Raw genomic sequence first — 16,395 nt, forward strand, 5'->3', positions numbered from 1 at the left:
AAGGTAGGCAGTTCGAATCCCCACAACGGGGTGAGCTCCCATTGCTCTGTCCCAGCTCCTGCCAACCTAGCAGTTTGAAAGCATGCCAGTGCAAGTAGATAAATAGGTACCACTGTGGCGGGAAGGTCAACAGTGTTTCCATGAGCTCTGGTTTCCATCATGGTGTTCCGTTGTTCCAGAAGAGGTTTAGTCCTTCTGGCCACATGACCCGGAAAGCTGTCTGTGGACAAACACCGGCTTCTTTGGCCTGAAAGCGAGATGAGCACCGTACCCCATAGTTACCGTTGACTTGACTTAACCGTCCAGGGGTCCTTTACATTTTACCTATTCTCCTACCTGCCTGGGCACACCCTTTCCCATCTCTTTCTGCTCTGCCGCCAGTGTGAGCAAATCTAATTGTCGTCCCCCCCCCCGAGCCTTTCGCACACCCAGCAAGAACTCTCTGAACATCGTAACATCTGGAGATGAGGGGCAGAGCTCTGAAACCTTAATCAGAGATGGAGAGGAAGGAGCCAAGAGTATTGATGACAGTGTCAAGATAAGAAAAGGAGTTTGAGCACTGGGTCGTGCTCCTGGATGATTTCTTCCTTGCCGTAAAAACAAAACAAAAAGTGTAAAGGACTCCATCTTTTAATGCAAGATGCAGTTGTTATAGTGGTGAAGCCTTTTCAACACTTCCGACTTTAACAGCCAAAGAGCAGGAGAAGCAATGATTTCTGCATTAAAAATTTATGGTCGACACCACATATTATGGCATTTATATTGGCCTCAAAGGGGACAAAGAGGACTTTGGCTTTTTCAGGGTCATATTTCCTCTAGCAAAATGCTACCGGTGTATGCAGTGGTTGTGGGGATGCTTAGAGTGGCAGAAGATCATCATTGCAGCAGATGTTTGCCTGTGGCTGGGATTAAGCACTAACTGATTCTGACACCTGAATTCTGCGACTGGACAAATGTACGCAAATTAATCTGATCATGTTCATCTATCTATCTATCATCTATCATCTTTCTATATTTATCATCTATCATCTGTCTATCTATCATCTATCTATCTATCTATCTATCTATCTATCTATCTATCTATCTATCTATCATCTATCTATCTCTATGAATATTAGTATGTTTACTCCTCTCTCCTTTTTGTTGCTGTTGACAGGATCTCCAGTGGTGATCCACTGGCTGGTGCTGATGGAAAACTGATCTCTCTCTCTCTCTCTACACACACACAAACACACACACACACACACACACACAAAGAAAAAAAACAAAAGCAGCACTCAGATTGAAGAGCCACTGTGACCTAGTGGTTAGAGTGTTAAATCAGGGCCTGCGAGATCAGGGTTCAAACCCCTACAGCCAGGGCTCCCCTTCCCCAGATGTGTGCCATTGCTATTCTAAGACAACAAGGGTCATAGCTCATAGAATCAAAGAGTTGGAAGGGACCACGAGGCCATCTAGTCCAATCCCCTGCAATGCAGGAATCTTTCGCCCAATGTGGGGCTCGAACCCACTGCCCTGAGATTCAGAGTCTTATGCTCTGCCAAAAGGGAGGTTTTGTCGTGCGTTCTGGCACCCCTTTTAAAAAAGAAAAATAGCACTGCCTACACAGCCTTGAGGGACTCGGGTGGCGCTGTGATCTAAACCACTGAGCGTAGGGCTTGCTGATCGGAAGGCTGGCGGTTCGAATCCCCATGACGGGGTGAGCTCCCATTGCCTGGTCCCTGCTCCTGCCAACCTAGCAGTTTGAAAGCACAAAGTGCAAGTGGATAAATAGGTACCACTCCGGTGGGAAGGTAAACGGCATTCCCATGCGCTGCTCTGGTTCGCCAGAAAGCAGCTTAGTCATGCTGGCCACATGACCCGGAAGCTGTACGCCGGCTCCCTCGGCCAATAAAGCGAGATGAGCACCGCAACCCCAGTCGTCCGTGACTGGACCTAACGGTCAGGGGTCCCTTTACCTTTACCTTTACACAGCCTTGAAGCTCACGGGTTGTCTTTGGGCCAGTCACTGCCTCTCTGCCTAACCTACCTCACAGGGTTGTTGGGATTAAACGAGGAAGGCAAGAACTATGCACACTGCCTTGGAGTTCCTTGGAGGAAAAAGTAGGATATAAATGCAATAAGTAAATAAACATTTTCTTCTGATGGCAAGCCAAAGCGGTCAGTTTGTTACCAGACGTCCCCATTTCCCGGGGACAGTCCCAGATTTACAAATCAGCCCCCATGCAAAATCAATGGAAGTAGAAAAGTGTCCCTGGGTTCACTGCAAAAAATCTGGTAACCTTAGGTCAGTTCATAGAATCATAGAATCAAGGAACTGTAAGGTTGGAAGGAATCTCGAGGGTCATCTGATCCAACCCTCTGCAATGCAAGAATCTTGACTAGATTGTGATGGAGCTCTGCCTCTCCCTGGTCCTAATCCTGGCCATTATCCTGAAGCTAGAGACATTTGGCCTTCAGAAACAACCTTGTGTGTTCTGACTGTTCTTTGACATCAGATGGCGCAGCCAATAGGAAGAGGTGCTATTGAGTTCAGCTCCAACCTGCAGTTCCAAAGCCTCACCACAAGGGGCAACGGCATGTAGACCTGCCATTCTCGTCCAATTCATTTCCCAGAAGGGATATGTTTTTGTTTTTCAGGTGGTAATCTCAGCATGCAGCAGTGGCCTGGCCAAATGTGAAAAGAAAGGAGACAAAGAAGTCTGTCTGCTCCTCTCATTGGTCAAGGAGAAATGTGTTTCCCAGGAGATCTGAAGCTGCTGGCTGGATCCCAGGAACTGCATGGAGAGCAGCACTCATACTGCCTCCATTTCCATCTCCACTGGAAGCTGTTTCATACTGAGACCATTGGCCCATCTATCTCAGTGCTGCCTGCACTGGCTGGCAGCAACTCTTTACACCTTCAGGCAGGGAGCCTCTCCCAACCCAACCTGGAGATGCTGTGGACTGAACCTTTTAAATGTGTTGTGGTTTATTTTTGTTCTTATTTTTATTATGAATTTTGTGTTTTTTATATAGTATCTTTATGTTGTGTACCTCCCTGAGATCTACAAATGAAGGGCGGTTTGCAAATTTAATAAATAATAACAATAACCTGGAGCCTTCTGCATGCAAAGCAGATGTGATCCCAATGAGCTACAGCTGTTCCCTTAAGACACAGGAACATACGAGGGCCGCTCATTAAAATTTTCCCCTGACCCACTTCCGGTTATTGTAGGAGGATGAAATTGCGCTGTGGTCTAAACCACTGAGCCTTTTGGGATTGCCGATCAGCAGGTTGGCGGTTCGAATCCCCACAAAGGGGTGAGCTCCCGTTGCTCGGTCCCTGCTCCTGCCAACCTAGCAGTTCAAAAGCATGCCAGTGCAAGTAGATAAATAGGTACCAGTCTGGTGGGAAGGTAAATGTCTTTTCCATGCACTGCTCTGGTTTTGGTGTTCCATTGCGCCAGAAGCGGCTTAGTCATGCTGGCCACATAACCTGGAAAAACTGCGGACAAACGTCGGCTCCCTCAGCCTCTAAAGTCGAGATGAGCACTGCAACCCCAGAGTCGTCTGGACTGGACTTAACTGTCAGGGGTCCTTTACCTTTACCTTTTTAAATGATACATCTCTCCATAGGTAACGTGGTAATTTGCAGCTCTGAACTCCTAACAGTTTCTCTGCTACAGGTGCTAACATGGAGTAACTCGTAGAAAGCAACCTTACACTGATTCAGGCCCATTGGTCCATCTGGCTCAATAATAATAATAATAATAATAATAATAATAATAATAATAATAATATATTTATACCCCACCCATCTGGCTGGGCTTTCCCAGCCACTCTGGGCGGCTTTCAACAAAATATAAAAATACAGTAATCCATCAAGCATTAAAAGATTCCCTAAACAGGGCTGCCTTCAGTATCGTCTACACTGACTGGCAGCTGCTCCAGGATTCCAGGCCTCCCTAGAGATGCTGGGGATTAAACCTGGATCCTTCTGCAACAAGGCAGTTGCTCAGCCGTCAGCTGTAGCCCTTCCCCGCAAGTACTGTGTTTAAAAAAAAAAAAGCCCGCATAAAAACACAACCAGTTTCAATCTCTGCAAACTATAAGATCTTTTTATACCATGTTCACAGCAACAGTAATCTCCCTAGCCAGGAGCCCTGGGCACTTGCAATCTCAGTCCCTCTGGCTAAGATCAAGTGGTGTTATCAGTAACTCTATCGGATATTAAGCATTTGGGAGTCTGGGTTTCACACCGGCAGATGGCTGCGTGCTTCGTGGCTGCCTGCGACAGCCTTTTCCCGTTGCAGCTGCCCTTCAGCGTCGATGACGGGCACCGCTCGGAGTCTCTGGGAAAACATATTGTTGCTTCAAATGCCATCATGCCGTTTTGGTAGTCTTGCCATGAACGAGGGAGTCTGCGCCGCTCCGATTCCGTAGGAAGGACATGCCGGGATCAGGCGTGGGCGTTTTCTAACGGCAAACGGCAGAGCCATGCTGGAATGTGGCGGTTCTGGGGGCCGGCTCACAATCTGGAGCTTTGGAACGGAGCCTTTTCTTTCTCCCTGGCAAGAAGGCATCGCAAAATGCCGCCGGATATGCCAAAATATCTGCAGTACACTTACAAAGTGGTAGAATGGCCTCGTTCCTGCTCCTTCCCCGTGTTTTTATTTGTGTTGTTGTTCATACCCAGTGGGGCCTGGGGCTGGTAGGGCAGAAGGCAGGGAGGCCAACAGCAGGTGGCGCTAGAGCCAATGGCAGGCAGAGCCACTCCCTTGTTGTTGTTGTTGTTGTTGTTGTTTAGTTGTTTGTGTCCGGCTGCATCAATAGGAGTATAGCATCTAGATCAAGGGAAGTAATAGTGCCACTGTATTCTGCTCTGGTCAGACCTCACCTGGAGTACTGTGTCCAGTTCTGGGCACCACAGTTCAAGAAGGACACTGACAAACTGGAACGTGTCCAGAGGAGGGCAACCAAAATGGTCAAAGGCCTGGAAACGATGCCTTATGAGGAACGGCTAAGGGAGCTGGGCATGTTTAGCCTGGAGAAGAGGAGGTTAAGGGGTGATATGATAGCCATGTTCAAATATATAAAAGGATGTCACATAGAGGAGGGAGAAAGGTTGTTTTCTGCTGCTCCAAAGAAGCGGACACGGAGCAATGGTTCCAAACTACAAGAAAAAAGATTCCACCTAAACATTAGGAAGAACTTCCTGACAGTAAGAGCTGTTCGACAGTGGAATTTGCTGCCAAGGAGTGTGGTGGAGTCTCCTTCTTTGGAGGTCTTTAAGCAGAGGCTTGACAACCATATGTCAGGAGTGCTCTGATGGTGTTTCCTGCTTGGCAGGGGGTTGGACTCGATGGCCCTTGTGGTCTCTTCCAACTCTATGATTCTATGATTCTATGATTCTATGATTCTTCATCACCCCATGGACCAGAGCACGCCAGGCACTTCTGCCTTCCACTGCCTCTCGCAGTTTAGTCAAACTCATACTGGTAGCTTCGAGAACACTATCCAACCATTTAATCCTCTGTCGTCCCCTTCTCCTTGTGCCCTCCATCTTTCCCAACATCAGGGTCTTTTCCAGGGAGTCTTCTCTTCTCATGAGGTGGCCAAAGTATTGGAGTCTCAGCTTCACGATCTGTCCTTCCAGTGAGCACTCAGGGCTGATTTCCTTAAGAATGGAGAGGTTTGATCTTCTTGCAGTCCGTGGGACTCTCAAGAGTCTCCTCCAGCACCAAAATTCAAAAGCATCAATTCTTCTGGGATCAGCCTTCTTTATGGTCCAACTCTCACTTCCATACATCACTACTAGGAAAACCATAGCTTTAACTATACGGACCTTTGTTGGCAAGGTGATGTCTCTGCTTTTTAAGGTGCTGTCTAGGTTTGTCATTGCTTTTCTCCCAAGAAGGAGGCTCCCTAACTGTTTACAAAGCCACTTCCGGGCCTGCCCCAGGAGGTGGGGTTGCGGGCTTCACGCCCACCCCACGTGAGCGGGGGCTGGCTCCAGCCCCCGCGAGACTAGGGGATTCCCCGTCGGGCATGCCCCCCCAGCCAGCCAATCAGCTGGATGGCTGGGGGGCGTGGCTTGCCCTATTTAGGGCCAGCGCAGAGGGGGCTCGCCCTCTTTTCACCGGCTCGCCCCTACGTTTTCCCACCCTCCCTCCCTTTAAGTAGGATAGGCTTAGGCAGGCCTTTGACATTGCTATGGACTTCGGTCTGTCGCCGCATGGGGCATGGTAGGAATTTTTCCCAATTGGCAACTTCGGGCCTTTTGGTTTTTCGCCTACCTCGTAGCAACTCGTCACAACTTCTCGGCATTGGCGGTAGGCATTGGTAAGAAGGGGTTAAGACGATGTGGGGGGGGGGAGGAACGCCATCACCTCCCCCCAGCGAGCGAAGGGTGGTCCGTTAAAGGACCCCGGGGGGCGTGGCCCTGTCCGAAGCCTATGGAGGTGTGGGCCAAAGGCACGCCCCAGAGCGGTGACCCGGGGGAGCTCCTAGCAGACGTGCCTCGCGGGAGTCTCCCCCGATATAAGGTTAACCCTTCCCCGTGTCTCCAGCAAATGGGCTGGAGCCGGATAGCCGTTAGGACCAATGCCTATGCCAATGCCTCTCATTCCTGAAATCAATAAAGTTGTGGCCTAATTCGCCCAATTAACCTTACATACGTTGTCTTGTGTCTTTATTTATCCTGGTGGGGGCGGGAACTCGCCACGCAAGTAAGAGAATCTGCAGGTAGGAGCTGGCTAAGGGCAGGCTGAGGTTGGTGGGGGCAGTGCTCCATTTCTCACTAATGGACCAACCTCCACAGTCTGAACATTTGTATCTCACTTTTCCTCCAAGGAGCTCAGGCCTGCTCAAGATGCAGTAGCTGGCATTGACTTAATCTATAGCTAATTAACCTTTTGATCCTGTATAAGGCAGAAAACGGAAAAAGATCCCTAGTTGGGGCCAGAGCAGACCTCGGCCATTAAGAAGACACAATACAATTGAGAAACTCATGACTGATAACACCCAGAGACAATGGGACAGCTTTTGCTGAATTTATGGGTTGTCAAAGGGAAGATAATTTGCATTTCAGAGAAATCACAAAGGCCAAGATTGATCCGAAAAGCAAATCGACTGGGACCAAGGAAGGTCTGTCTTGTCCAGGGCTCAGCTGAGCTTTCAAATATTTGAAAAGTGAGCCTGTATTTTGCAGAGAAGAAGTGAGGGCTGAAGCTGCATAGTTTCTTCACATTTCAAGGTGGAGGGCAGATTTTGAAAGCAGAGGCTGCCAAACTCACTGACGTGCCTCTCTTTCATTGGTTGGCATGTTTTAATTCCCATAACGCACTGGGGTGATTTCGGTGCCATTTCAGTGTGCATTCTGGTAGGGGATGATGGTAGCTCCACTGGAAGCTATCTGCTTTCTTTCTGGATGAGTGGCGGGCCAGTCTTTAGCTGACTGACAACATCGATCAAAACAGAGGAGGTATCCTGGCCCTCACTGCTGGAAGGAAGAACTCGGAACTCCCAGCTTGGTTTCTGCCAAAGTCTTTAATCCATCCATCAGAGTGGCAGGTAGCCTAGGCACAGGCTACAGCAAGTACAGAAGACATACAGATACACGACTAAGTGCTAGCTAAGATGTTGATCCAACAAGTAACAAACACACACACACCCTGTGTCTTCCTTTTGAAGGACCCCACCTGGAGTACTGTGACCAGTTCTGGGCACCACTGTTCAAAGAGGAAATCAACAAACTGGAACATGTGCAAAGGAGGGTGGCCAAGATATGAAAGGATCTGGAAACCAGGCCTTATGAGAACCAGTTGATGGAGTTGACTATATTTAGCCTGGAGAAGAGAAGACTGAAGATGCTATCATAGACGGCTTTGAATATCTGGAGGGCTATCACAAGGAAGATGGAGCAAGCTTGTTTTCTGCTGCTCCAGAGGGGAGGACCTGAGCCAATGGATTCAAATGATAAGAGATTCCGGCTAAACATGAGGCAGAACTTTCTGGTGGTGAGAGCTGTTCAACCGTGGAATGGATTATCATGGAAAGTGGTGAAGTCTCCTTCATTGGAAGTATTTAAACAGAGGTTGGATGGTCACCTGTCAAGGATTCTGTAGCTGTGATTCCTACATTCCAGGGGGTGGACTGGATGATTTCCAACTCTAGAATTCTATGATTCTATGAAGGGTGGGGTGAGCACACCACTTACCAGGTGTCCTGGGTAAGCAAACGGGCACTCCTTCAATTGGGTTGGGCTGGCATCTCTTGTGTCCTGGGAGATGGAGGTGGGGTCCATACCATCTCAGCATCCAATTTGCTCTCAGTTGCCTCTTCTGAAATAGGAGCTGCCACCCCTCCCCCCCAAAAAAGATTAGGCACTGGGGGCAGCTGCACAGCAGGATATATCTGATATGGATTGTCCAGTGTCATGGGGGTGGAAAACTCTTCTGCCAACCATTTTGGTCCCTCCTCTAGATCCAGCTTTCCATTCTTTGGACTTCGGGTCTCCTTCCCAGACTCAGTGTGCTGGTCCCGAGGGTTAACCATGTGGCGAGGTCCAAGTCCAGTCCGAGGTCGAGGGTGAGGTATGGAGGCTGTCCATCAAAGCTGAAGCGGGGTCCAAGGCAGGGAGTCGGGTGAGGTCAGGAACTCTGGCAGAAGAGCAGGACAGGGTGCAGGCAGGAACAGCCTACCAACAATGTTGCTCCCGCAACCTGGGACTGGGGCTGGCTGGCTTTTATCTGCCCCGAGGCATAGGGCGGCCCCGGTCCACAGGTGACTCGCCTCTCCTGGCCTGGAGGCGAGCACTCCTCCTGCGAGAACTTAGTTCCCTCCGCCTTTCTGCCCTGAGCCTCTGCAGCTCAGGAGAGGGTGGAGGGGTATGGGACCCAGAGGCAACCTCAGCTTCCCCTGACGGGGCTGAGAGTGGAGCACCTGCAGGCAATGGGTCCTCCATCACCTCAGGAGCCAGAGCAGACTCAGCTGGTGCCTGCACCTCAGGAGCCAGCACAGGTGAGGACCCTTCAGGCTCAAGCCCCAGCCCTGGCTCAGCTGGTTCTGGAGGCAGGGACTCCTGTGCAGGCTGGGATTCCTCAGGTTCAGCCTCTGAGTCCGAATCCCAGGCCATCACACTCAGACACTTCTCGGGGTCCTAATTGCACCCACCCACCCCACGAGGAACCTCCCCAAGGTCGTCTAGATCCAACTCCTTAAGCTCCTCCATTCCTTCTCAGGATCTGACCATCCACTCCAAGACATCTCCATGGGACTCATGAGAAATGGATAACATGTGTCGAACAGAGTAACCCAAAGCCCCAGATTCCCCACACAGCAGGGTGCTTGAATGAAGCTGAGTTCTCTCCTTGCCCAGCTCACACAGGCAGCTGTTGGTAGGAGGGGCCCATCATAGTTGAGCTCCTGGCTGCCTCCACTTAAACCACAGGTAGCCAAAAGCTATCCCAGGCAGTGTGTACGCTGATTCTTCATATACTCTTCACACAGAGTGGGTATTTTTTTGAGGAGCAGAGGGCAGGGAAGGCATGGAGCTGGCAGAGACACCTGGTGCACATAGGCCAGAAGGCACGGAGCTTGACACTAGGTGGCGCCAGAGCAGATGACAGGAAACCCCAACAAATTCTCATTTTCTGGCCATCCTCCATGGAGGGCGGCAGGCAGAGGACCTTCAAGGGCAGGACCAAGGACACCCATGTTGTGGGTGTTGCCACACTTTGCCCACGAACAGTTGATGTGGCCCGCTGTCCCCCACTAACCCCCCATGTCACCTGAGAGGGAGGGAAGCTGGGGAGAGGACTCTCTGCATGCGCCGTCCTTTGTGAGATTCAATCACGAAGGCAAGATGGCACAAAAGCCTATTGTGCTTGGAGGCCAGGAAACAAGTCTATGAATATCCCAAGGCTGTCGAAAGCAAAACGCCGAATAATAGGAGGATCTGCGTGAGAGGCTGCTTGGAACGGGGGTGGTTGGGGGGGGTAAATAAGTTTGGACAAAAGGAGATGACGGATCGCTGCTTTGTTTGCTGTACTTTTGGGCTGTCTGTCCGCAGAGGGAAGTAACCAGGCAACGGCGAGAGGTGGCAAGAAATAGGCTGAGGCAGGCGGGGGGGGGGAGGGAGAGCCTTAGGCCGACCGGCACTGCGCAGCCCCATAACTAACCACATATATGCTAGAGGCATCAGGCTTCTTCCAGGCTGGGTAATATTTGCACTGGTTGCCGGTTCATTTGCGATCCCAGTTCAAGATGCTCACAAAGTCCTAAGCGGATTAGACCCCAAATAACCAAAATGCATTCTCCTACAAAAGTTGAAGCTAAAACTCCAATTAAGTATTGAGCTACATGCAAGGTGCTCATATGAAGCTCTACACAGCAGTTTGCAACCAGGAAACTGGAAAAAGATTGTCTCAGCTCTTATATACCTCATCATATGGTTTACTTGCCAGGTCTGATGGTATACCCGTCAACTGCCCCAGAAAAACCGGGACATCCCATTCTTTGGCGTGAAAGTATGGTGGCTATTTTGGGCGCCTTGCTCTCTTGCAATTTTGGGCTAAGATCTCGCCCTGATGCCTTTTCCAGGTTCGCAATCTCACACAGTGCCCCAAACCATGTGTTTTTGGGTGCTGTGCCTGGGGGGGGGGGAGGAAGTACTTTTTCCAGGTTCCCGATTTCACATTGATCTCTTGACTCGTGTGGGGTTTTGGACCTGGAAGATGGTGTCCTAGATTTTGGCCACGTCGTGTCGGAGGGTATGTGATGGGCATTATAGTCCAACATGGCTCTGTGTGCGCTGCAGTTAATGGGCATTGTAGTCCTGCTTCGGTTGATATCTTTGAGAGAAGAAATAGTATAAACCCTATACAATCCAGAGTGGAGGCCCTAAGACGGTTGGGTAGCTCCTTGTATGCCTCCTTCCGGCAACTCCTGCAGCCAAGCTGGTGCCAGATGTATTGCTCTGCTTTCCTTTGGACCAAATCAGTGAGGCCGGGAGGGATGCCTTGTTGTCTGGGCAGCTGAGGACCTCCATGCACACTGCCCAGGCTTGCACCCCAGGGTGGGGTCACCTTGGTGCTGCTAACACAGCAAAAGCAATGCAGGAGGCAGCAGTTATGAGTTACCAGTCTCTGCAGCTGCAATGGGCACTGAGATTCTCCAGCAGTTTGGCTTTATCCCTGGTGGCTAATTCCAGTGTCTCTTGAGACAGACGGGTGCCAGCAAAGCCCAGGATGACTATGTTCTCTGGGGCTGATGGGCGTTGTCACCCAAAATGTTGGTATAGTGGTACCTCTGGTTGCGAACAGGATCCGTTCCAGAGGCCCGTTTGCAACATGAAAAGCCTGTAACCTGAAGTGCCGTATCTGCGCAGGTGCGCAGCGCGATTTGGCGCTTGTGCGCATGTGCAAAGTGTGATTTAGCATTTCTGCGCATGCGCGAGCAGCGAAACCCGGAAGTAACCCTTTCCAGTACTTCTGGGTCGCCGCGGGACGCAGCCTGAAAAAATCTAACACGAAGCAAACGTAACATGAGGTATGACTGTGCTGTCTGAAACTGATGGGAGATGAACTCCAAAACTTTGAAGTCCAGCACATTGAGGAAGGCTGATGTGAGACATAGACTGGTCTGAAAATGTAGCAGAAACCGCCCAACACCATTAGATACACTTAGACCTGTTGAGGTCAATTGTCGTAAGTAGCCCTGACAATGCCGTCTTATGGGATTCTCAGAAGCTGGTATCCTTATAAACGGACCGGCCTCCGCTTTTCACCAGGTTGGCTGGCTTCCTCTTTTCATGCTTTTACTCAGAGCGAGACTTGGTGGCGAGAAATTGCCGGTGATTACCTGTCAAATAAGCCAGGCTGACCATTGCTTGCTTCCCACTCCAGAGGGGAGAGAGAGAGAAAATCACAAGATGAAATCAGGCTACCCTACAGACTGGGAAGAAGATGCCTCAACCACATATTTAGGGCCAATCTGAGCCTCCCATCATCTGTAATCATGCTCCACTCCGCTCAAGGTTGACTCATGCTGCCTGCTCCCCCTGAACCACTTTGCCAGGGCTGGTGATGGGTGAGATGTCTCTGGAGACTGGAAAGGAAGGGGTGGAACAGGCAGGTGGTGCAAAGCCTCTCTGGATTGGTTAGGCTTGGTGTAAACAACAGGAGGTTAGGCTTCTGCTCCAGGACACGTCTGTGCTATTCAGTATGTATAACAACAACCATTTTATTATTTATACCCCGCCCATCTGGCTAGGTTTCCCCAGCCACTCTGGGCGGCTCCCAACAGAATATTAAAAACACGATAAAACAACAAACATTAAAAGCTTCCCTAAACAGGGCTGCCTTCAGATGTCTTCTAAAAGTCAGATAGTTGTTTATTTCCTTGACATCTGATGGGAGGGCGCCACCACTAAGAAGGCCCTCTGCCTGGTTCCCTGTAACCTCACTTCTCGCAGGGAGGGAACTGCCAGAAGTGCTATGATACCACTTGAAGCAATCATGGCTTTGCCCAAAGAATTTTAGGAACTATATTTTCTTAAATATACTGAGAGTTGTTAGGAGACCCTTAATCCCCCTCCCCCCCCAGAGCTAGAATTCCCAGAGTAGCTTAACAATCAATCCCTCTTCCCAAGCAACTCTGAAAACTGTAGATCTGTGAGTGCCCTTGGCACCCTCAACAAACTCCAGGATTCCCAGGATTATTTGGGGCCTCCAAACTGACTGTCTACAGTTTACTGAGCAAGACACACAGTCCTAGTTGGGCACTGAAGCCACATGCCACAGAGGAGTTCCATTTTCCTACATTTCACAGAGATAGCCAGCATAATGTACGGCTTAAAGTAAACGTAAGAACAGTGCTGGTGGATCAGGCCAGTGGCCCATAGCTAGTTCAGCATCCTGTTCTCACAGTGGCCAACCAGGTGCTTCCAATGGGAAGCCTGAATATTATATTAGGACCAGGGAGACCCGGGTTCAAATCCCTACTCAGACATAAAGCCCCCTGGATAACTGTGGACCAGTCTCTCTCCCTTCCCCCCTCTCTCTGTGTCAGCGTAACCCACCTCACAAGGTTGTGGAGAGGATTAATAGGCAGGAGAAGTGTGCATTCCACCTTGAGCTCTTTGGGGGAAAACATGGGATATAAATGTCATCTATAAGACGGAGGAGCAAGGAAGGAAAGTGTGTGTTTGCTGTGTTTTGCATTGCGGCTCAGACTAGATGTCTCTTGGGTGTAGCTTCCAACTAGAATCATAGAATCATAGAGTTGGAAGAGACCACAAGGGCAATCGAGTCCAACCCCCTGCCAAGCAGGAAACAACATCAGAGCACTCCTGACATATGGTTGTACAATTATTGTGTGAAGCACAATGTTGGGATCCCCCAGTCACCCTTCCAACAGGGAGTTCCAAAACCTAGCACCTGCTTAGGAAACAGGCTGCCAGTTGGAGCCACAATGATGCACAGGTTGTTGTGTTTCTGTTTTGATTGCAAATGCTTACAGCCGTGTTGAAAAATACCTCTCCTCTTAATTCATTTTTTTGGCCTTCTTTCCGCAAATATTACTTGCCTTCTCATTCAACACAGCTCTCATTCCTGACTGCATTCCATGATCAAGGTGTCTCCCCTTCCAGGTAAGTATTCCAAATCTGATTGGCTGCAAAGACAGGTGTGATGTCATCCTGTTCTCCGCGGGGAACCCTGATGGACCTGGGAAACCTCCACGCCACTTTCGCTAAAGTTTCGGTCTTAATTTCCAAGCACAGACTCATTTGCTCACCTTTTAGGTTTTGTTTCTTTTATTTTAATGGCATGCTCCCAGTGATTGTGGATCATACTTACAGTGCCGTGTTTAATGACATCACTGGGGCCAGCTCCCATGACATCACCAGGGAGTCCCTGTGACATCACCAAGAAGCACCCTGTGACATCACCAAGGGCCACCTGCAGGTCTCAGCTTTGGGCCTGAATTCTCCGGGTCTCAGTTATCCCTAATTGGCTGCCTAGTGTCATGATGTCACCCCCATTCATCATGTGTTCCCTGATTAGCTGATGGTCCTGGCCAATCTGTGACAAAGGACAAAGGACCAGCTGGGAGGGGGGGGGAGAAACCAAGAGGGGGTGAGACCTGGACCACACCAGCAACCAGAAGAAACAACGGCACCCAACAGTTTTAGGAGAGAATATGGGGTGGGTAGATGCGGGGGGAGCGATATTGTCAGGAAATGTTTCTGGGCCAAACCAACGGTTATTTTTGACCTGAAAAATCCAAACTGGAGAGTATTCGCTAGTTTGAAGCAAACAAAGGCAGCGATGTTGCCTGGCCTCTGGGTTTGCATTTCATCATTGACTGAGGAAATGAGCTCCACTAATAGAGGAACAAGGAGAACATTGGCTAAGCACAGCAGATAACAAACACTAATCATAATGCAAGCAAACACTCAAAGCCCTTGGCTGGTTTAAAGCAAATGTCTCAATTAACATGGAGGCTTCCCACCCCTTCCTACTCACTATTTCCCCCTCCCCCTTTCTTTCTGGGGGGCTCCAGGCAACTTTATCTTTCAAATGCAATACATTGTTGACAGTTGGAAAAGACAGAGAGAGAGACTATCCATTCAGAGGGAGGAAGCAAGGTGCCTTTGCATGCCCTTGCAATTCATGTAAGGTTGGCACGAAGGCCCTCACCGCCACCCCTGCTGCCTAACTGCAGGCTGGTGCTTTTAACAGCAGGCTAAAATGCAAGAGCCCCTTCATGGATCACTGCCTTGTTGTGGTGAAGGGGCTTGAATAACTCCAAGAAACGATGAGCTATGCCATGCAGGGCAACTCAGGACAGGCAGGTCATAGCCGAGAGTCTAGACTAAATGTGATCCACCCAGAGAAGGAACTGGCAATCCACTCCAGTACAGTGGTATCTCGGGTTACATACGCTTCAGGTTACATATGCTTCAGGTTACAGACTCTGCTAACTCAGAAATAGTACCTCAGGTTAAGAATTTTGCTTCAGGATGAGAACAGAAATCGTGCTCCAGAGGCGCGGCAGCAGCAGGAGGCCCCATTAACTAAAGTGGTGCTTCAGGTTAAGAACAGTTTCAGGTTAAGAATGGACCTCCAGAACGAATTAAGTACTTAACCCGAGGTACCACTGTATTTTGCTAAGAAAACTCCATGGCCATAAAAAAAAGAGAAGCTTTGAGAAGAAAGTGAGAGTTTCCAAGGCATGCTCTGGTTCATGGGGTCATGGAGAGTTGAACACGACTAAGACGACTAAACCACAACAACAAATGCAAGAGAGCCATGCTGAACATTTGGGGGAATTTTGGATCGTTGGTTGGTCGGGTGGGTGCATATTCTTGGTTAGACTACTGCACTGCACATGGGGGGTAGGGCCGCCCTTGAAGATGGTTTGGAAGCTGCCGCTAGTGCAGATTTCAGCAGCCAGATAACTAACGGGGACCACAAAGCCTGAGAATCTATTGCACTGCTCCTTGCATGACTGCCCTGGCTACAGTGCCAGGCTCAAAATGAAAACAGAAGAGAGCTCAGGGAGGGAGACAGTAGAGTAGGAAGGGAGGAACAGGGGGCCCTGGGCAGTGGCGTAGCGTGGGGGGTGCAGGGGGGGCCGGCTGCACCGGGCTCAACATCTGGGGGTTAGGGTTAGGGGGCGCAAATCCATGGTTAGGGGGCGCAAATTACTTGCCTTGCCCCGGGTGCTGAAAACCCACGCTACGCCACTGGCCCTGGGTGGAACTGGGGCTGCAGGGCACCTGAGCTGCTTTATCCCTCCTGGGTACCCTCTGGCAGGCCCATGCTGCCCCAAAAAGCAGCTTTTGAGTGCCCAAGCTCAAGGACCATTTCCCCCCAAAGAAATCCCTCCAAACCGGGAAGGTTTTGCAACTTCAAATACAAACGGCTCCCATCAGAAGCTCTGAAATGAATGAACTGGGCGGAAGCCTCGCCATCTGGCGACAAGTTACCCACTTCAAGCCAGACGACTGGCAGTCTCTCTGGTCTCTGGATCCCACGCACCCCGGCTGTCCTGGACATCCCTTCCCCGGGAATCTGTCTCCTTGTCACATCCGCTTTGAGTCCTAATTAGCTCCGCGGGCCTCCGACGGTGTCAGCTTGTTCCGTCGCAAATGTCAGCCCGATGTTATAGCTCTGTTGAGCAGCTGACAAGTGGTACGGGGGGAAAGGCAAAACAGTCTGGACCGCCTCCAACATTTCCTCCTCCGTGCCCAGTCAGAAGGGATGTGCTCAGAGAGGCGCACCCCTTTGGAGTAGGCCCATCCTCTCCATGATTTGAATCCAATGCCTACAGAGCTGGGCTGGGGGGAAGCATTTCCATACCAGGGGCCTCTTCTTCCTCCCCTTCCCCTTCTTCTTCACTTCCCCC

The sequence above is a fragment of the Podarcis erhardii genome (genome assembly GCF_964252035.2).
Source record: "Podarcis erhardii genome assembly, chromosome: 15".
Classification (NCBI taxonomy): Eukaryota; Metazoa; Chordata; class Lepidosauria; order Squamata; family Lacertidae; genus Podarcis; species Podarcis erhardii.